Below are 22,609 nucleotides of genomic sequence, written 5' to 3'. Positions count from 1 at the left end.
CATTTATTGGGGGAGATGCAGGAGAATGCCGAATGAAAAAAATATGAAATTATGTGAAATGATATCGAAAGATACAGTATAGGATTGAAAGATAAGTATTGAAGTGGAATGAATATAGAGGGAAACGCACACGATACTGAATGAAACTAAAAAATATGAAATCATGTATTTGTAATGATAGAGAATGATACTGGTAAAAAATATATGCTATGTTGCTGGAAAAGCTGACATAATAGTGACAAATATGGAATGAAATTGAAGGATCTTGAATCATGCGGGATACTTTTGTTGAAAATGTGTAATTTTGCATGGGAAATGTGTGAATGCTAATCATTTTTCCCATGGTGAATTTAATAAGCTAAGAGTTATGAATTTAGACTGAGAATGATGCAATGGGGGGTGTTAAAAACGTTTAATTGTGGTAAAATGGTACATTTTTGGAATGTGAAAATGTTTTAGTCCACATGGAATAATTTTTGGAACATACTGAAATCAGAATGCTGAGAACCAAACAAGAAATATGGAAGGAGAAAAATAGAAAACACATATGAAAATAAAAATATACAGTTAAATGGCCTGAACGTAAGCATTCACACAGGTACATTTAATATGGCCAAATGATTTGTTTGGATGAAATAATTAACCCTTCAAAATAATCGCTATTCAAGATGTAGCTTTCATGTGTCATAAAAAAAAAAGTCAGTGACCTCTGATCTACATGATGGAATTCTTTTTCCAATTAGTAATTATGTCTTCTTTAATCGTATAAAAAACGTCATTTGTTGTGTGTTTACATATAGCTATAACACATGCGCACAGTTGTTTGTTGATGTCCTCGGTCAATGATTTGCGGAAAAATGTTTTATTTCCAAGGGTGGAGGGGTGGTAGAGGGCTCTCTAGCTGAATGGATGGAGGAGAAGTCGAGTGGCATCTTTGTCATGGAAATGTTAAGCACATAATAGTTGAGCGGGACAATGGCGAGGCACTTCATTCTTTCAGGCCAGCTTGACACCTCTGGAGAGGCGAGCGGCAGGGAAGCATGTGGGAACGATCTTGCCTCTGCCGCCGCCGGGCTCCCGGCTCCTCCAAATCCTGGCAAGCGATGCTTTTGTGAAATGATCTTTTCCATGACTAATTGCTGCTTCTGCCACCAAGAGACAGCACAGCAAAAAAAAAAAAAGAAGAACCTAGCAAATAGCCTGTTTTTGTCACCAATGTGTTCTTAATTGTCGTCCGATGTTGAGTCCCTCAAAAAGTCCCCTCGCAAAAAGTTTCCCGTGTGGTGCAGTATCAGCGTGCAGTCCGCCGTGCAGTGTTCCAACAGGAGAAAGGCTCAGGAGCACAGCATGTCCTCCCCTCCTCCTTCATACTCCTCCTCCTCCTCCTCCTCCTCATCTTTCTTTTGCCTCTCACACTCGCACAGGCAGATTGGACACTTAGAAAAAAAAGCACAGCATGCACATGATAATGTGTGGGGTGTAAATGGATGAATGTGGAAAAAGGAAAAACCTCAAAAATGGCCTGCTTCTTGTCATGAAAATGAAAATGTGAGGGAAATGAACTTGCACCTAGGTCCAGAAGTTGGAAGGAGTTACACTTTAGCGCAGGAGTGTCCAAACTTTTTCCTGTGAGGGCCGCAACAGAAAAATAGGAGGACATAAGGGCCACATACTTATTATTTTACCTAACTCGTCAAACAAGGTTAAAAAAAAAGCAAGCAATTACACATTGTCTATATAATGTAGTCACTAAAAAAAAAGGCAAGGCTTTGCGTAAAAGGTGATGAGGTAAATTACTTTTTTTTTACACGTTTAACAATGTTTACCATCAAACCGTATTATTACTTTTTAAAAATAACATTGCGTGCCATGTCAAAATCTATTTTTAGCATCTGCTGCGGGCCACAAAATGTGAATGGCGGGCCGCAAATGGGCCCCGGGCCGTAGTTTGGACACCATGGCCTTTATGCACCATATCTTTTATTTTGGCGGCTTCGCAAACATGTCAATTAGCATTTGGAAATCAAGGCAAGTTGCTTTCAAATTTAAAGGGCGCAAAAGTATGAGGACAAAATACCACAACAGCCACATGGATGCGACCCTCAGGAAAAGCACGCTAGAACAGCTGAAATGTATTTGAGGTTATTTAGAGGCACTTTCAATAGTGGCAGGTGTGTGCTGACTCCCATTAAACTGAGTGATACGTTCATTTTGAACAAAGCAACATCCCCAATTATAGATTAGAAAAATAACAATTAGAGAGTGCACGCTTTGCAATCATGTTATTTTAAGTGTTTTTTTAACTTTCCCTTTTGAAACTAAATTTTTTTAATTTGTTTGCATTATACAAGTTTTAGTTCACATAATGATGGAAAAGTGTTTAGCATTATTTCGTTCGATAATTTTTTTTTGTAATTTTTAAACTAAAATACCAGATTTTAGTTTAAACCTGGCATGTTGAAAAGGGGTGTGTAGACTTTTTATATCCACTGTACAGTGTGGTACGGTATTGGGTGTATGTTTCAAGAAGTTGCATCAGACATGTTTTGAAAAACCACCACAGATAATGTTGTGAAGTGCTGGTTCTCTTTATTTGTGCTCCATCTTTTTCATTCTTGTATAAAGTATTTTTGACATCGGCTTTTCACTCTCGACCTCCCGACCAAAACGACCCACACTTCACCCCCTGTGTGGATCTCCTCACCCCCTCACCTCAAGCGCATTATTGCAGGACAGTGTTTAGAAAACCGCAGCGGTCTCTCTCCACCGATGCTGAGTGTGTTAGCCACATGCGGCCTGCTTTTAATAAAGAACTCGAATAATCCCTACGACCGTTTTGTCAAGCGAGTCCGAGCTAAAACGCATGTTTTCGTTTGGATCCCGGCTCAATAAGTTAGCCTAAGGACAAGGCAAAAATTATTACAACGACTTTATTACTCATAGGGATACTCTACCACATGGAATGTTTAACCTTAGCCCCACTTTTCCTTGCAGTGTTTTCACTTAAGTCTTGGCATCTGTTTGGGGTGACGTTTTTTTCCCCTGGTTGAGGTAAATGAAAAACTGACATGGAATGTGATCTCAGCAGGAGCTTTTGCACCCCCGGCCCCCCCATTCCCCCCCAAACTCCAAAGTGTTCCAGTTTGTTCTCTTAAAATGATTTCTGCGTCCACGGTGTAGCTTGCATATTCCGTTTTTGAAGTACTCTGCTATAATCCATCAAAAGGTCAGAGCTTCTCAACTCCAGTCCTTATGTGTCTGTTTTTCCATACTCATAAATCTTTATTGGAAGGCCAGCTGAACCTATAAAGTCCAATACGAATATGGAATTTGAAGTGCATTTAGGAAAAAAAAAAGCACATTAGTAAACGATCAAGCATGATGTCACGTGAGAGCAAAGATGGGAGTGAGTCACCAAACGACGTGTTTTAGCCATCCTATTTTTTTTTGCAAATGTCAGTGATAAGATAATTGAATTCAAATGTATTTATCGTTGGAGCCACTCTTGTTTAGGCAGCACCGACTGGGTTGTTAAGTTAGTCCAAATGAAACAAGAATAATCCTATTTTGCTCCTTTATTGCACTGTTTTAAAATGCAGACTTCCAACCACCATCTTGTACACTGTAAAAAAAGGTTAAAATAACAGATATTAACTGTATGTTTTACAGTTCTTTCTGTATTTTTTTTTAAAAAAATTTAATTGACAAGAAAACAGTATTTTTACATATCAAATATAACAAAAAACAAAACATGAAATCACTGTAATTGTAAAAATACACCACAATATATTTCCGTTATTTTACAGATTAAAAATATAGAAATACATTCATTTTTTGTTGATATACATTTATACATGTACTGTATTTCACAATTTTTTTGTCTGTTATTTAAGGGTAAAAAGTGTAAAATTAAACTTCAAAACAATTAAAAAAAAGACTTCAAAGTTTTTCAGAAATTACAGTAATTTCAGAATAATCGTGCTCTTAAATGACTAATATTTTTATTGAAAGTAACTACAAAATCTTTAAATTCAGATTTATTAACATTGTTTTAAAATTTATTTTGTTGTTTTCCCTAGATTTTCAAAGCCTAACCCTAACTCTTCCACTCCCAGATGTTAAAGTCTGCATCTGGGGAGCCGGCACAAGTTTAGTGGTGATTTTTAGACATTGAAGCCATAGACAAATGTCAAAGGTCACCTGTATCTTATATTAAAGGCCCCTAGAAATAATGAGGACAACTTCAGCGACTTTGGCCGACAGACACTTCGAGCGGACAGTGACTAATGTCGAGCCTGGAGGAAGTACAACAGTAGAAGGCAAGGATCAAATTGAAGATGAGTAGTCTTTGCTTTATTTTCCACTGTGCCGCTAAATTGACTCATTTAGCAATAGGTATCCAATCCGCTGAATTGAAAAGATAGCATGATGACAAAAGCATGGCCAAAGGCATCGTCAGCCCGCTGCATATAGTATTTAGCCAGACCGCCAATTGTAACCGAGCAAGAGCTCTAGGTTACTAAAGACATAAAATCTACATTTAAAACATAAAATGGAAAGGTATACTGTAATTATTTTCATTTCTTTCGTAAAGCACAACTTTCCCGAGTGCATATTGAAGGCATCATTTCACCCAGCCAATCGACAGCATTGTCTAGGTCCTTGGACATAGAAGTTTATTTGTAAGCGGGCTTTTGCTGTTTAGCCTATCTTGGTCCTGGAGAGCCGCATGCCTGCATGTTTTTGATGTCTCTCCTGCATCACACCTGATTCAAATAATCAGCTCATCAGCAAGCTCTGCAGAAGCCTGATAATGATCCTGATCATTCGAATCAGGTGTGTTAAAGTAGACGAAAGCCATCCAACACATGTAGGATAGCAGCTCTCTAGGATCAGAGTTGCCTACCCCTGGCCTAGTCAAATGACGCAATATTTAATTGGTAGCTAATGTTGTGAAATATTGTTCGGACCGTCTTATTCTTACGCATTGTTGTGACATATTGGTCATGTATCAAGTATCTTGGGGTCGTGTTCGCAAATGAGGGAAGGATGAGGGGAAGATCAACAGGTGGATTGGTGCAACGTCTGCTGTGATGCAGACTCTGTCAGTATGATGTGGTGAAGAAAGAGCTGAGCTCTAAGGCAAAGTTCTCTCTATTGTCACGAGCTGTGGGTCGTGATCAAAAGAACAAGATCCTGGATACAGGCAACCGAAATAATTTTCCTCCGCAGGGTGTCCAGGTTTTTCCTTGCGTGAGAAGATGAGAATCTTAGGAGAAGCTCCAGAAGGGACTCAGATTATAGAGTTGTTGCTTCTGCGCATTGAGAGCAGCCTGTCAAGGTTGCTCGGGCATCTGGCCCCGGGGACGTTTCCCTAGTGAGGTGCTCTGGGAATGTGCCAATGGGAGGAGCCCCCGGGGGACGACCCAGGACACTTTGGAGAGACTATGTCTCTTGCCTGGGAACACCTGGGGTTCCCCCTGGACAAGCTGGACAGAGTGACTGGAGAGAGGGAAATTGGGCTTCCCTGCTCAAGTTGCTGCCCCCACGACCCTACCCCTGATAAAGTGGTAAATAATGGACGGACGGACGGACGGATGGATGGATGGATGGATGAGTTGAGTTTGAAAGTTATGACTTGGATTTATATTGTTTTTACGTCTCAATATCAACTGGCTAAAGTCAAAATGTGCTTTAACACATGGACTGTAAAATTCATGTAGGTTTTATGTAGGTGACAGTATGCCTCTGCGATTTTCCCTGTGGAAATGTTCTCTTAAGATCCCAACAAATCAGAGGTCAGCCATTGAGTTTCTTCGCAGAGTTTCCGCTGGCATTGCCTTGAAGCGTGCGGCTGGGCATATTTCTCACAGGCGATGTTTTGGGGTCGAGGCTCTGTGAAGGCTCATGTGCAGAAAGTGATGTAGAAAAGGTTGGACAGTTGGAATGGCTGAGATGTCGACGGAGAAGGAGGTGGAGGCACTGAGATGGAAAGTTCATTGGAAAGGATTTGGAAATAATCCCCTGAAGTTACCACAGTGTAGGGTGGAATGGGCTCCAACTTGACCCCCTGTGTGCTTCCCGCTATATTTTTGCCTGTATAGTGAGGGATGTACATAAAATAAGCTTTTCTTCTTGTTTCCTTGGATTTACGATTGTAGTCGTTCCATGACTCCATGATTACTTTGACCAAAGATTACTTGAGGACCAGGGAAAGACCATCGATTCTGACTGGCTCTCATTAGCAGCTTTGCAAGAAGACTTTCTAGCAACCCTTGTTGTTTTTCCTCCCTTCTATTTGAGCTGCCACTTTGATTTCATCATGCAAGACCACTGCTGGGTTCACAACCCTTTGAAATGAGCAAAAGGCCTGTAATCCAGTTACCCAAGCCGCAGGCCCACTCCTCGGGTCCTGAGACAAAACTTGCGGCACTAATCCCACTGTCACTAGGAGGAACGCTTTGCTACCTGACTGGCAGTGGCAGCCATTTCTAAAATTTCCTGGTTAAAAATGTTGCTGTGGAGTTTAGGACAAAACTGGGCTAAAAGGGTAGCCTGCTACTTGTTTCCCAAGACTGTCCTCATAGACTTCTTTTTGTTGTTGTAACATGTTTTTTTCTTTTCTATCCGTTACAACTGGACACCATAGAGAAGGGCTTCATTAAAAACAACAGTACACTGGACTAAAAGCAATACAATGTAGCTTGTTAGAGATGGATTGATGGACACATTTCTTTTGTGCCAATCGTGTTACTAAGTTAATAGCCATGATTTCCATTGCTTTTGATAGGAAAATCGCCCCTGCAAACATGGCCGCCACATGTCTCTGAGCTTGATGAAGTCTGTACTCTACTGCATGTCTGTGATATGTAACAGCAGCGCAACCTGAAAATAGAGGAAAAAGTAAAAAAATAAAGTAAAAGTTAAAAACAGTGGTCATCCTCAATTAAAATCTACTCGACAAAGGGGCGTTTGGGACTAGATACTATTATCTTTCCATAAATTTGTTAAATTGGGGTCTGTTAAAGCAAGTTTCCTCTGTACCGTTAAAAAAAATCTCTCTCTCTCTCTCTCTCTCTCTCTCTCTCTCTCTCTTTCTCTCTCTTTCTCTCTCTCTCTTTCTCTCTTTTTATATATATATATATATATATATATATATATATATATATATATATATATATATATATATATATATATATATATATATATATATATATTTAAAATGCGGCAAGAGCCAATCACGTGTGTTATAGCAGTGCCAATGAGATGATTGACTCATTGTCCCACCCAGCAGCAGTGTGAGGAGTATGACAGAGATGACAGAGCATTCGAAAGATGCTATAAAGATGCTATAAAGTGCTGTTCTAATAATTTGGAATTTTGAGTGGAAACGCTGCTTCCCTGTTATCATGTTTGGTTAGCCACGGGTTGTTACTCAAAGGCAATTCTGGCCGTTTGTCTTCCTCGACTACAGCCAAGGAATGAAAATGAGAAGGGATAACAGTACAGTTATTGTATACATTTTGATGATTAAAGATTGAAGTAAATATGGGTACTTCAGTAATCTTTATCTCAAATATCCATCCATCCTTCCACCCATCCATCCATTTTCTATGGCCATATACCCTCACAGGGATCACTGGCTTGCTGGTGCCTATCCCAGCACACATGCCAATTGCAGGGCACACAGGGATGACCAACCATTCACACACCCAATCCAACCCAAGGACAATTTGAAGTGCACCTGCCATGCTTGTTTTGGAGTGTGGGAGGAAACCAGAGAGCCCGGAGAGAGCCCACGCGAGCTCGGGTAGAACATGCAAACTCCTTTCCCAAATTCATTCAAAAATGCTTTTCACATTTTAAAAATCCCGGTACCCACACATACATGCACAAAAACTTTGGAGGGGGCAGTCATACTTCACGGATTTCACTTTTTTTTGGGGAGTTTTCGGTCCCCATTAAACGAAGGAATGCTGTACAGAATATGTAAGTAAAGTGTAACTACTCTAAATTGTATAGTATCTCATGTGTGTCTTTGTTTGTCTTGTTCAATAAATAGCTGACCACATGTTTAGTTTTTTTTCCCGCCAAATACTGTAGCAGCTTTTGCAATTTGAAAACTGTACTCCACTACACTGCAAAGTTCATCTCAGTGTGAATAATGGTTTGATATTTTGATGCACCAAACTCATCCAAGCTTGCGATTTTAGACCTCACTTTGTCTGCTGAAAGATCATGTTGGAACAGAAAAGGGCAGACTTCAGACGATTCAAATCGTCTTCGATTACATTCGATTATCAAATGTAAATGAGGTTTCGTTTGCTTGCAGGGCTTCTTGAGTTCAGAAGGACATTTCCAGCACGTTCACATACGTCATTATAGAGGAGCTGGAGTGTTTTCATTTTACTTTGACCACAAGGCAAACAGTTCCACCCGCAGATAAACAAAACATGAGGCAGGGGCCACACGCCGAGCGGCAGTCCAACAAGATGCACATAGACGACAGTTCGTGCCTGACTTGATGTGCGTGTGAGTGTTTGTGCGAGTCATCAGAACTTTCTCATTACTAGGGAAAAAAATATCGCAGGATTTGGATGGTTATGCATTGCACGGGGGGGGGGGCAGCCTAAAGCCTAGCCTAACCCTAACCCTTTTATGAGAGGCCCCCACTTTTCAAGGAATACGAGGGGTGGGGGTCGGAGATAATGGCAGTGGGGGTGCGGGGATGAGAGAAAGAGACAGAGAGAGGAAAACACAAAACTTGCTGACACGGGGCATAACTTAATTTCCACGGTAGGGGGACAGCTGTGCAGTGTAATCTGCCATGGCAGCCCATTCACACTTCAATGGCAGGCTTGACCCACCAAGAAAAACTGGAACCGCAGCCAGCTCATTCCCACTGAAGGAGGTGCTGACCGGGCCACCATTTATGGGCTTGTCTTAAAGAAACATACCCCTATTGCTTGTTATTCACAACACCCCAAAGCCGCCGCCACCACACTCGCACACATCCACGGAAGGTTGTGGAATTTCTTAGTGGCTGTGATGTCAACGGAGGTGGTCATAATATGTATGAATATCACATTATGGTTTTAACAAACCAATTTTAAACCACTCCAAACGTCACAATGTTGTCTTCCAATTAATGAAAGTCAATTTTATTCAACAAAGAATAAAATGACCCAGGCAGAATAGACACATTTACTGGGCAGTAACTAATAGAAATAAGACTCTGTTTTTTTTTTTTTAATTTGTTTTGTTTATTTATTATTTATTTATTTATTTTAATGTGCAATGAAATACAGGCGGAGAATGTGCTGCTTGTCACTCTGCATTACAGTAAAACAGGCAAACATTGTGTCATGGCCAGCCAATTTTTCAAAATAAACAATACCATAACAAGTAATGTGTGCAGAGGTATACTTTTATTTTGAAGTTCCTCCCGGAAGCATGATGGCGACAATGAAGTGTCAAACTCCAGTCCTCGAGGGCCCTTATCCTGTATGGTTTCAAGATTTCTCTCCCCAACACACTTGATTCAAATGATTAGCAAGCTTTGCAGGAACTTGAAAATGATCCTAATCATTCGAATCAGGTGTGTTTAAGAGAGAAGTTTAGAAGAAATGCAGGATACTCATGATGATTTTCTATTGACATTTTTTTTGGGCTGACTTAATTTTCCATGTCGTAAGATGTCATACGGTTTGACCAACACTACCTTGGCGGTTGACCACATTGAGTACCCCTGCCTTAAATGTGCGAGTTTCATTAGTTGCAAGACACTTCTATCCAATATAAACTTTCCTCATTAAAATAAATGGAAGTGCCATTAAACCTGAAAATTTTTATTTTAGTCAGGAAAAATAACACTAAAAAATTTAATAAATTGAAAAAACACAGGAAAGACATGGACTATGACGAATGAAAACAGTTTTAGTTGTTGCAGGCCATTTTATTGCGTTGCTCCTTCAAAGTGCTCCTCGGCAGACTACGTATGCATATAAATCAACATTAATAAAACTATGTAATAGTTTCTCAGAGAATCTGCAGAGAAAATGTCTTTTGCAACGATTAGATCGAGATTGGCTCACATTGACAATGCAGTGTGTGGGTTGAGTTCACTTTCAGTGATGGTGTGAATTTATGTTTCAATGGCTGTTTTTCTCCAAGTGCTACGTTTTTGACTGGCGACCAGTTCATGGTGTCATCTGCCTTTCGCCGCAAGTCAGGTGGGATAGACTCCAGCTCACCCACGACTCTAATGAGGACAAGCACTATAGAAACTAGATGGATGGATGGGTAACTCCACATTCTTTATTTGTTTTATATGCTAATCTATTTCATATGGCCACAAAGTGTAAGGACAGCCCCCCTCCTCAGGCTTACAAAAGTTGGCCAATTAGAGGAAAGTTTAGGGAGGGGGAAGTTGGGGGATTTAAATCAACATGTTTTTTTTCCCACCCTGAATAAGTACGCCAGCACAATGAGATTCAGTTTTGCATTTTGAGATGTGTTGTAATAACATTGTTTATTATTATAATCCAAATTGGTGCTGAAACCAAGGGGATTCCAATATTTGGCAAAAAAAAAAAAAAAAGCCAATTGGCCAATTAATAAAAAAATTAACGATGGGTTAGATTGCAATTTTCAGTGTTCGAAAGGCAGCCTTACCTCTTTTTTGATGAATAAAACTCGTAAGTGTAGATGCAGAGTCAATTCAGCACGTAAACCAGGACTTGGTTGTTCAAGCAGCATAATCTAAATCTACAAAATACAAATTTTACATATTGCTCTTGCATAACCTTTTCTCAATTATTGCCATCCTTTCTTTTACTGTTGAATCAGTACTTGTCCTACCTGAGGTCTTTTGAGTCAAGTGAACATATTTCTACTTCATTTCTGACTGTAAGTCCTCTTTCAAGGCCCGCATACTTATAGTACAGTACAACATACATACTTGACCTCACTATTAATGAGTAGCATGACTTTTCCTGTAAATAGCTCATTTTGCAGCGTCTTCAAACGGGTCGCTCGGAGACCACTCGGCACGACGAAAATATTGAAACCCTCTCGGCATTCCAACAGCACCAGTCTTGTCACAGCATCACTCCAACAAGTCCGCAAACTTAGATATGTAAATGGGATGTGCTTCAACCCCCAAATGAATAATGAGGCCTTAGCTTGGGAGTTGCGGGGAGTTAATAGTTTGCCTGTGGAAGTCAATAGGGGCCAGGGTCTCACTCCATTAAGCTGACCCCCAGGGCCACGCATTCATCCCTCACACATTCATTTCCTCCTTTTATGCCGCCTGTGTGAGCGTAGTGCAGGCAGGAGCGTGGGCTCACGCTGGCCGGCCTCTTGCACAGACTGTAGGTCATAAATATGTTGGCTATGCTGTGTGAGCTCGGGCGGCTTTGTTAAGCCAAACACAAACGGGAGCCTTCAAAGTAATTAATGAAAAGGCAGGCGTGGGACAGAAGACGCTTTGAATGCCAACACACAGCTGAGTTAAGTCTCTTTGGAGTGCGAGTGTGTGGGTTACTTGGACTCCCGTACCTTTGAAATGTTGAACAACAGATCTTATCTGTTGGCTCAATGCTATAGTGTTTCCTGACACCACACGTGAAACCACTTTCCTGAACAGTGGCTTGGTTGTACAAGGCCCTAATACCACTAATATAAAAAGTGTATTCTCCCAAACTTGGAATATCCATACCTAATTTCAATTGACATTAGATTTAACATGAGTCCAAATTTAACAGACGCAATTCGTAATTGTTCGTGCCAGCTAGCGCTGCCTGAAACTACTTTAATGAAGTACGCTTGCCAACGTGGGCGCTAGAGTCAGTGGTGTTCCTGCAAGGGCTTTTGGCCATGTGGTTTGTACGTTTCGCTATCAAACTTTAAAGTGACAATATGTAAGATTTAGATTTTGTTTCTCGTTAACTCTTTCAGTGCAATGTAAGAGAATTGAACAATAATAAATAAGAACACCCTTGACTAATGCCTACCTAATATAAGCCAATTTGAGCACTGTAGTGATAACTGTGACCATTGGATAGGCAGCGTTTCCACACTTACGACACGGATATTACCTACATGCAATTCAAAGTACGGAATGGAAATCAATCTTTCATATTATGCCACCCGTATTCACATAGACATAGCGCACAATATTCTGTCGGCCTTGAAAGATGAGTGAAAATGCTAAATATACGGGGATTCTAGGGGTTTCTTTTTCCGATAACGCTCGGCACTAAAAGAGTTAAAAATGAATACAGTATATTAAATGATTGTAAATTTCAAAAACTTGCAAATAAATGTGTTCTTAACGACCAACAGTATGTTTTAAATATAACCGTATGTCTAGTTATCATCAAATAATATTACATGGGGGATGGCTCTCCATCTGAAGCTGCTATGTCTGTTCTAGCTACGGACAGCCAGAGGAGTGTGTTTTGCTGCATTTACCATAATGCCACTAAAGCTCCCGCAGGTGCATGCAAAAAATTACCCATACTTCCTTTAAAAAGACAAAGTGAACATTTGATAGGTGTAAGTGTGGGAGCCCTTGCTTATGCTTAAGATGGGCATTCTGTCAATAATGAGTTGATGTAAGGACACTTTTTTTTCCCAACTTTGTAAAATTCCCTATCCCACTGAGTGCATGAACATAGTTAACTGTTGACAAGGGCGGAAAAATGGGCATTCATGTCGGAGTTGATCAGGCTTTGTTCTAACGCAAAACATTCGCAAAACGTTCACCAACAGTCTTAGTGATTTTAGTTGTCACAAAGAAATTTTTAACATTAAAAATGATCATTCAACAAGAAAAGTAGAGATGATTGTCCGCTGAACGTCTTGCGACCGTTTGCCAAACATTTGCAACCTTGAACGAACCTGGATAAGAGTGCAACATTGGCTGCCTTAAAAAAACACTCACAATTGTTTGCTTGGGGCTTAAGCAATACAAAATGTAATGCTAATCAATGACAGATGTCCCAAAAATGCAGAGTGATTTAGGGTTAGGGCTCGAGCTACAAGCAAGAATGCAAAGTTTCTGCATTTAAGTTGAATCAAAAAAACAGTGTTAAAGCGATTGTAAGTGATCTGTGTATTCAGCAGATTAGCCCCTGATCTCTGTAAGCTTGAGTCCATTGACTGGACTGGTCGAGGTCACTTTCTTTCCTGTTGTGTTCTCCCGCGGTGGCATTTGTAAACATCTTCAAGTGAAATCCCAAGAGCAAACACATCCCAGCCGAAGGCCGGCGGCAGGCTGCACTTCACCTCTGAGTGTAGGGAGGACGTCTCTGTTCAGGGTCTGACCAGGCCAAGGGAAACCTGCGCTGACACTTTTGCGCTTTCAAATGCCTAAACTACTCCCTAAAGTAAAATTTTTGGCACTGAAAAACCCCCCCAAAAAACACTGTACAATTGTTTAGATCTACTACCAGCATAATTCCAAGATCTGCATCTTTTGTTTCCTAAATTGTCAGTCTCATTGGCAGAAAAAAACATGATGCATCAGACATGATCTAAGCACATAATGAATAATCCCCACTTGGCTGCAAAAAGGCCGTACAATAGTCCGGTTTAGAGAAGCAGCCCAGAGCAAGGCCGCTGATTCAGGGTCATCCATAAAGCCCTCTTTGTGCTTGTCTTCACAATGGAGCAGCAAGGTTTTCACATGTCTCCTCTTCTCTTCTTCACTTGTCGCTTCTCCTCTTATTTTTGGAAGTGGGTTCGATTAATTAAATGCTGGAACTAAAATTAGGAAGCCGAGGCATTTAGGGTCACAGCACTGCTGTGCTAGTGAGTCTTCACAGTCACAAAACACATGCGAAGCAGGAAATTGTTTACTTTTTGGAGTCTAGACAGTGTGCAAAAAAATGTACTGATTTAATTGTGAAAAATAATATAAAATGAAGTAAACATTTACGTCCTTGTATGCTTCTTTACAAAGCAGTCAGGGTAAATTATCAGGGTAAAGTAATTAAAGTACAAGAATAAAGTAATTTTTTTGAAGCAAAATACATCTTTGAGGAAAAAAATGTGTGCATGTCTGAGGGAAGATTTGCTTAAAGCATGATGTGAAGAAGTCATGTCTTTACATGTTTTTAAGAATAAATCTTCTGCAATGTTACTAGTATTTAGTCATATTGCACTAATAAAAGTATTGTATTTGATGAAAAATGTTGCATGCTTAAGGAAGAATTTGCATGGAACTTGAAATCCTAAGTCGTAGAAAACGTCAAAATACAAATATATAACAACCATTATTGAACAAGGAACAGAGGGGTGTGTGTGTGTATTGGGGGGGGGGGGGGGGAGTAATGCAAAACATACAGGAGTGAAAGTGAGCAGATGTAAATTCTGCTGTGAAAGACAGGGCAGGTTTTTTTTTTCTGGAAAGAAGAGAGGAAGAACACATGGTCTTGAGTCTCAAACTACAGAATACGGCAGGTTATGCTAGCCACTCTCACGTTTGTGTGATTAGTGCGGTACGAAAAAAGAAAAGAACTATGTTTGACCCTTTAAGAAACACAATATGTTTGACTCGTGAGGAAACACTTTGTAGGATTGTTTTCTTGTTGAGTTTGGTGTCACATGCCTCAGACAGTTAGCTTAGCTTAGTTTTAGCTTAGCATAGTTTGAGGATTAACAGCAGTCAGGGTAGAACTCAAACATGAATTTTCTTTTCCAAGTAAAATGTGTTGAATATCATACAGATCTGTTGGATTTCAATGTGTTGCTTAGTATAGTTTTCTTTTTACCGTAAATGTATGAATGGAAAAATACAGTACACAGCATGAGTCAAAGCTCACCAAGAAAGTAAACAAACCCGAACATAAACAAGTTTCATTAACATGACATGTTGTATTATGGAGCATGGGGTACTGAAAGATAACTTGCTACTTTAAACTAAATACTGGGTGAAAAATGTTACCAGTAACAATGTGATTTACTTTTATATGTATACGTGATGCGTTTTTCACAGGCTTACAGTATATCACAGAGATTATTGACACAAATATGAATTATCAGGATGTCCGTTTTGGAATTTCCACAAAAACACCTCCAAAAGGTCTTTCATTTCCCAGCTTCCAAAAGGTTCAAATTGTAATGGTGTGCAAAAAAAAAAAAGGGGGGGGGGGGGGGGGGTAGACAATGCGCACTGTTGAAAGATGAATGTGGTAAAACTTTAAATGTTTTTTTTCAGGGATTTCAACTTCACAACATTCAAATGGCTCTAACTATTTCATTTAATATTTCAATATCCCAATTTTAATTTTCCATGACATACACCTGATTTTGTGAAAATGTATCATATGTTTTTGTAAGGTACAAAAACATGTAGACAACTTTAAATGTATTATCATGAGTTTCAATAGATCAGGATTTTTTCTTTTTCTTTCTTTTTTTTTTGCAAGACTAAAATGCCTGTTGTGGATCAGCCTGCCAGACAGTTCAGGGTCAGCAGAAGTGGAGCACCTCTGGAAGCAGCTGTTTCATTTCAGAGCTTCAACCTCCATTCACGGATGTAACACAAAAAAGGTGAAGACAAACACACAATCATATATTTTTCACTTAAGGATAAGTACAATGCCAACATCATTGACGTTGCTTCCGAAATTGTACATTGAAAATCTTTGTGTGTGTGTGATCATACACAGTTTTTTTTTTTTTTATATGTATGTGTGAAGGTTGAAGTGTGTGTGTTAAAAAAATGTTATTTTAAGAGATAATCCTTATACTTGAGTCCTCAACAACTGATGTAATTTTTAGTCAACAGCAAGTGACAAAATGGCCGCCCCTGAATTGTTATAAAAACAAGTGAATGTTGTTGCTGGATTCATGTTCCACACACACATAAAAAAAAAACAAAGTTATAATAAAAATGCCATGTTTAGACTACAGAAAATGTTTGACTTAAGGTATTTAAGGTTTTTTTTTTTTTTTTTTGTAATGTTACCAGCTTGATGATCAAACCAGAACTGCCCATACTTTTCATTTACTGTTCCATTTAAAAAAAAGCACAGTTGACAAGAATTGATGTCAATGGTGCTCCTCAGTAAGCTTCCTGTTGGTGCCCTTTCATATCAACGGTGCTCAAAGGGTTAACATGGCAAAATGTTTTACAGAAAAGGATGGATGGATGATGCACATAGATGTAAAGATGTCACTTCTACTCACAGAGGACAAAGCATATGTGACCCATGAGCTGTCATAAAACGCAGGTTTCTTATTGCATGTTGTTAGCATTAGCATTAAGCTAGTTGTCTAATGGGTAGTTGTCTAATGGCTACATTTGCATTTGTTTTATGCACGTAATGTACGTGGACTTATATATTTAATGAAGAACCTGAATTTATGACAGTAGGCCACGGTGAAAAATTTGTCCTGGCTCAGGTCCTGGGTTAGCATAATCCAAAACAGAATTTAGTGTTTTATAATTAGGGGAATCATGGCAAAGAACTCTGGTCCTAAGTCAGCTTTTTGGCCGCACAGCCATCGAGAGTAACACAAAGGCTCATCGTGCATTTGAGGAGCAATGGATGTAAATATTTAAGCGTGTGTGAACCTACAGCTGCTCCCGTGGCAGCAGGCAAAAGGATAACATCATTTATGCTATAAAACAAACCTTTTCTTCCGTTCAACCGAACAATCGGCGTCAGTCAGGTTGTGGGATGTGCTACTCTCAATACTATGGTGTGTGTGTGTGTGTGTGTGTTTTTTTTCATGGCAAGATTTATGGACCAAGAAATCAGTGGCAGATTTTCAAAACCAAACACTTAACGTAGGGTTTATGTTTTTTAATGCAAGTGGCACCGCCTGGGGAGAAGATATATGACTTCCTTCATAGCCTGAGAAGTGTCGACAAAACCCAGAAGGAGAGCTTTGTCGTCCATTTGGGTGGCACCACCTCGCCGAAGGCATTCATGGCGGCGGTCCGATTGTCCGCGCAAGGCTGTCAGGTCTTCTCTTTTCTTTGCGTGACACTCAAAAGGACTTCTTCTCGTCAGACTATCTGCGCCCGAGGCGACAAATTGTCATGGCTTAGAGAAGAACTGTCTCATTCCTCTGCGGCCCGGCTCGTTTTACAAGCGCCCCTCAGCGGAGTATCGGCTTCCAGTGGGTCCTTCGCCTTTGTTTGGAGAAAAGGAAACAACAGCTGTTGCTTTCACAGGATTTCGGAACCCGCAGTCCTTGTGGAGGGGGAGGAAAATGCCCTTTTTTTTCAGAACCTTCAAAACAAAAACCTCTTCTTTATGCCAAAGGACCAGCAGTAGCAATGGACTTTTTTGTGCCACTTTGCGCTCTCATTTCTAGAGCAGAAGAGGCAAGCTCCCAGGTTGTTCTCCCAAGTTCACCTGTTTCATTATGAGCAGTGATGAAGGACACAGTGAGAATGCTCTTCCAATTATTGTGCCATCGAAGCTCCCGTTTCCCTGCGTCCACCTGCTGACAGATTTGCGAAATGAGTCCCGGCCAGGAATGTTAATCAGAGAATCAGACATGTTGCAGGATATTTGGCCGTCCGCCCTCTCGGTGGGCCCCTTCAACAGGTGGCCTCGTCTCTGCGGAGCAGATCTCATATCAACACTATGTTACATGTTACAGTCCCTGAAAATGAGATTTGGATTAAAAAAATGGTTTGCTGTCGAAATATTTTTTTTATATTATGAAATATATTTTATATTATGAAGAATCGACATAAAATACACTGGGGAAAACGTACAGTCCAAGTGTGACCTTACAAGTGTTTCTAATTTACCTGTCAAAGGTTCATTTCAGTCTCTTTTTGATTGTGAATCCCAGAATAATACTTATGTCATCAACATTATGAGGACTTATCGATTAAAAGGTTTGGTTATAACTTGTTAATGAAAACTCACTGTCTCACTGCCTGAATTTGCTCATTAGAGGAAATTAAAGGTGTTTCCAAACTTTTGACTGGTCCTCTATATCAGCGATTCTCTACTTGTTACGTAAAAGCTTGTCTCTCCATTTTTCACTTCAAACTTTCTTAAATATGCATGGCTACACCTCCTTTGTTTTCCATGTTTTCCATTCGGTGCTTTTCTTAATATAAGTGGAAATATAATAAATGGAAGGTCGTGATGGGGCAGGGTCTGCAAATAAACGAATCTATGGATGCTGAAAAAGGAGTAAGTGGGAGTCTATTGTATTATGCTTTTTAATATTATTTGTTTAAAAACTATTGATACATAGTGTGCTCGCTTCGTTCATGCTCGCAATTTTCCGTCGTTCATATAATTAGTAATAAGTTCCACCCATTCCAGATTTTTATGGACTTCAGTTGCATTATCTACATTATTTTGCATTATTATATTATCAACGGGACTAGAAATGGCATAACCACAGGGACCAATTTATCTTGGTCTTTACAAAGGAGAAAATTGATGTCCAATATAACATTGGAATAATCTGGGAATCTAGTGGATACACCATAAATCCTATTGGAAATTAAAATTGAATCTTTAAAGCTGGTGCTGGATTTAAAATGTGAAGAAAAAAATAGTTGGATGTGGATTTTGAATCAGTTAAGCATACAAGAAAACCAATGTCAAATTTCTTGACAATGAATAGTCATTACTCACTTTTCCTTTTTTTGTCCCACCAGTTTTTGTGTTAAACACGATTCAGCAGTCTAGTTCAAGGTGCCTTCGAGACCCAAAATTAAGTAAAATAAAAGCCTCATTAGTGATTTAGTTTTATTTTTAAACAAATATTTAACCTTTTTCAACACAATAAAATGGGCAAACCGTTTTAAGCCACAAGCCACAGAAGCCGACTGGCACTGTTCATCGGTTGTTCCTTGTCAATGTCATAAATCTGCAGGATTTCTGCAGACAAAAGACGTTGAGAAGGCAGCCAAGGGAAGAGAGATGCCTCCATATTTAATTGTCCAAAACAATAGCATGTGGTGACTACGCTGTAACTGCAAAATGTGATGTTTTTGTTTGTGGTTTGGCGATGACAGGAAATGCTGTGAAGATTTGACTCTGGCTTTTCCCAACAGTAGACTGCAGTAACAAATGTTTTTTGTTTTTTTTTAAATGTGGTTAGAGGGGTGAATTCATCTTGTAGTTGAAGGGCCCGTAGGGATAATTATTATTATTATACAATACCAACTAATTGTAGAGTTGTCGTGTGCAGGTTCTGTCTTTTGCCGTCTCTGTGGAGAAAACCACAATGTTTAGTCTTCACATTTACACACTTGTTGCAGGTGGAGAGGAGCTGTTGATATCTGTTTGATGGTGGTTCAACAGTCTATAAGAAAGGTCTTATGAATGCACTTGAGTCATTCATCAGCTTGACTGCTGAAAGCCATGTTCCGCCTGCCAAGCAATAACAAATTAAGCAGATTTGCTATAATAGCACAAGAGAAAGTCTTCTCACTAATGTAAGATGTTGACTACTTGTATCTGAAACGTTCTTCAGTAAAATATTGATGAAACATTTAGGGTGTTTTGAAAAAAAAAATAGCTGACAGAGTAAAATAACAAACAGAGACAATGGTGCTGATAATGTAGTGCAGAATAACATGTAGTGCAAAAACAAAAAAAACAAAAATAGTGCCAGATATTGTTTATATGTGCAGTAGGAGGCAGATTAGTTTGTGAGGGATTTGTTGAGAATCCGGACAGCTTGTGGGTAGAAGCTGTTTGCCAGCCTGGCAGTCCTGGCCCTCAGGCTCCTGTAGCGTCTGCCTGATGGCAGCATTTCAAACAGGTCGTTTTGTGGGTGTGTCCTGTCCTTGATGTCCTTGATGATGTTGCGTGTGGTGCGGTAAATGTCCTGCAGTGAGGGTAAGGCTGCTCCACAGATGCGCTGTGAGCTCTTGATCACACGCTGGAGAGCCTTCGTGTCTTGTGCCATGCAGTTGCTGTACCAGCGATGGAGGTAGAGAGGACACTTTGGATTGTGTATCTGTAAAAGTTGTCAAGAGTATTTGCTGACATGCCAGTCAGTGACATGAAGATGTCAGTTGTTCCTCTTTTTTAATGTCAGTCGTTATTTAAAATGAGTCATTGAGTAATGTATGGTGGCATTTCACTTAAATTAATTTCACAATAAGAAGCTGTGTGGCAAATTGTAAAGATTTACGCACAAAAGAGGTTTCAAATTGTTTAATGCCAATTTAATGCCAATTGTATTAAAACAACTTTAAGAAAAATCTGTTACCTTAATGCTAATGTTGCGTGTATGTTGTGATTGGTCGAGCGAGAGAGAGAGAGACAGAGTAAAGAGGAGGCATGCAAGAGAACAATTTGTTACGCGGCAAGACCGTTAAAGTGCTATGGTCTTTTTTCGTTTTTGTTAATGTAATAAAAAGTGACGGTTAATATCAACCCTGCCTCCCTGCTGCCCATTTTGTCAGCTGCGGGCACCAATTCAAACCAAAGTGTGAAGGCCAGCTACCCCGAAGGGCAACTCAGGCCCTGGAAGAGGGACTTCCCAGGTCCCCTGTCGGAACAGACAACACTAAAATAGTGGAAACGCCTATGTCATGCTAACAGTAAGCATTGAAAAAGTCCATACAAATGGTTTAATAGTACATATAGACAATTAATATAACATTACTTTTACCATTGATAAAAACGCAGCTATACGTATATTACAGCATCATACTGAGTCACTTAGAATATATAAGATTGACGACTATTCTTCATTTGATTGCGTGAGTGTTTCAGTTGTCCTATACTTTATTATTATTCGTTTTTTAGAGAAAATAAAGAATATATGATAAATACTGATAGTCGTATCATCTGTCTACATGTTGCTAGCAGACCAGCGAAGCTATGTGGTTGTTTTAAATACACAAGGTGTGACTTGGATGTTGGTGTGACTTGTCTCTGTACGACTTCTTTTCTCGAAAGAGGTCTCCACATGACCTCTTTTCATCTGTGAAGCCCTTTGAGACTTCCGTGATTTAGGGCTATATAAATACAATTTGATTGATTGATTGATTAAAAACTTCACTTTTTAACTATTTCTAACTGCCACAAAATGATTCATCATATCAGTTGATTTGATTATATTTTTCAACAGTTACATTAAAAATTGTTACATCACTGTGCATCCTCCAAAACTCACTGATATACAGAACAATTGAAACGGATGTAACCAAAACTATGTGAGTTGCAGAGAACTGCGCCGACTTCCTGTTAGAAGCAGAATATTCACACGGATCGCCCCGTTTTGATTTGTGGAAGAGGCAGATCCTCCCTCTTGAGCACCATTAAGAAGCCCCCAATGTCCCAGCTGTTAAACAAACAAAAAGCTCAATGAGTGGAGCAAAGCGCAAACAGACGCTTTTTATCTCCCTAACCTTTTGCTTTCATAATCATAAACGCCGTCAGAAAAACACAATTTGTTCCTTTATCTACGTTACTTTTAATTCTGTAATATTTTCACATGCAGTTTTTTTTTCTTTGACAGGCTCGACGAGAAAAGGATATTTAACACATGCCTTCACACTGCTGTCACTTTGATATCTAACGAGCAAAATTTGGTTACAGCTCAGACGGTACGTCAACAAAGCGAAGCGTGTTGGGGGAATTAAAAGCAATCAAAGGTGGTGACCGTAAAATAAAACGTTGAGATCTCCTCTCAAATCCCCTCCAAAGTGAGCTTTACTCAACGGCAGCCAAAGTAAACTACCTCTTCTTGCACCTTGAAAGCAACCAGCACATAGTGTACCAGCCTCCTAAATCCCTGCAAAGCTCTTTGTTTGAAAAGCTATTTTCAATGGGAACTGCACTGTAAAAGATAAGTAATTATCCAAAGCTGGCTTATAAAGAAAGAAAAGATTACGCTGCAGGTCGCCCTGGTGGTTTGTTAGTGTATCAAAAGCGGCGGAGAAATTGTAACCAGGTGTGTTTAGCTCTGTAGTCTTCGGCGAGTTTGTGCAGTTATGTTAAACAAACGCAGAAAGGCGAAAGACAATTACATTTCAAAACAAGAAGGGGGAAACTTGTTTATGCAACTGTTGAAAAGTCATATTTGCTTTTCATTACCATTTCATCACAAAAGCCACAAATCTACTTCGGCGTCATTCACACGAAAGCGAAATCGAACATTTGAGACATAGGTGTGCATCAGGGAGTTCTTGGCATGCATGCAGGAGGCCGAGCGGTGCAGAGAACACATTTAAGTGAAAGCAGAGGACAAGTCCGATGTGGCCCGATTTAGAACGCTCCGATTCTTGGAAGGGAGAATCCCGCAAAGGCCAATCGCGTCGCATGATGCTGCACCACAGGAAATCCTCCAAATCCTCCTGTCTGCCTGAAGCCCTTTTACTGACGCGCCACAAAGTCCTACCCAGAAGAAGGTGGAAAACTTTAGAAAACACTCTGCATCTTCTAATTGCCAAAGTATACTTGGTGACATTTGGCAAAAAGAGATTTCAGTGGCGCCTTGAGATATGATTAGAAGTGCAAGGATTATCAGCAACTAGCTGATTGTCATCTTCATAAGGATTTACCGACCTTGTTTAATTGAAAATCTTCGGAGTTTCAGCCTTTCACAACTCAATTAAACTGGCTTCATAATAAGCAAATATTTGGCAAATAGTGAA

The 22,609-nt window shown here is 39.7% G+C and overlaps 1 long non-coding RNA gene across 1 annotated transcript in view; it reads left to right on the top strand.

The window, feature by feature from the left end:
- The window catches only part of LOC148429355 (uncharacterized), a 64,897-nt gene extending 49,338 nt beyond the window's left edge, over nucleotides 1–15,559 (top strand). The window contains exon 3 of the long non-coding RNA XR_015867215.1: nucleotides 15,435–15,559. This is a non-coding gene — a long non-coding RNA (uncharacterized LOC148429355). The remainder of the gene's footprint in view (nucleotides 1–15,434) is intronic.
- Nucleotides 15,560–22,609: the final 7,050 nt, after the last annotated feature.

This window comes from Hippichthys cyanospilos, chromosome 1 (assembly GCF_059441005.1).
Source record: "Hippichthys cyanospilos isolate Australia breed blue-spotted pipefish chromosome 1, RoL_Hcya_1.0, whole genome shotgun sequence".
NCBI classification, from domain to species: domain Eukaryota; kingdom Metazoa; phylum Chordata; class Actinopteri; order Syngnathiformes; family Syngnathidae; genus Hippichthys; species Hippichthys cyanospilos.
This window is presented reverse-complemented; position numbering and strand designations above follow the sequence as displayed.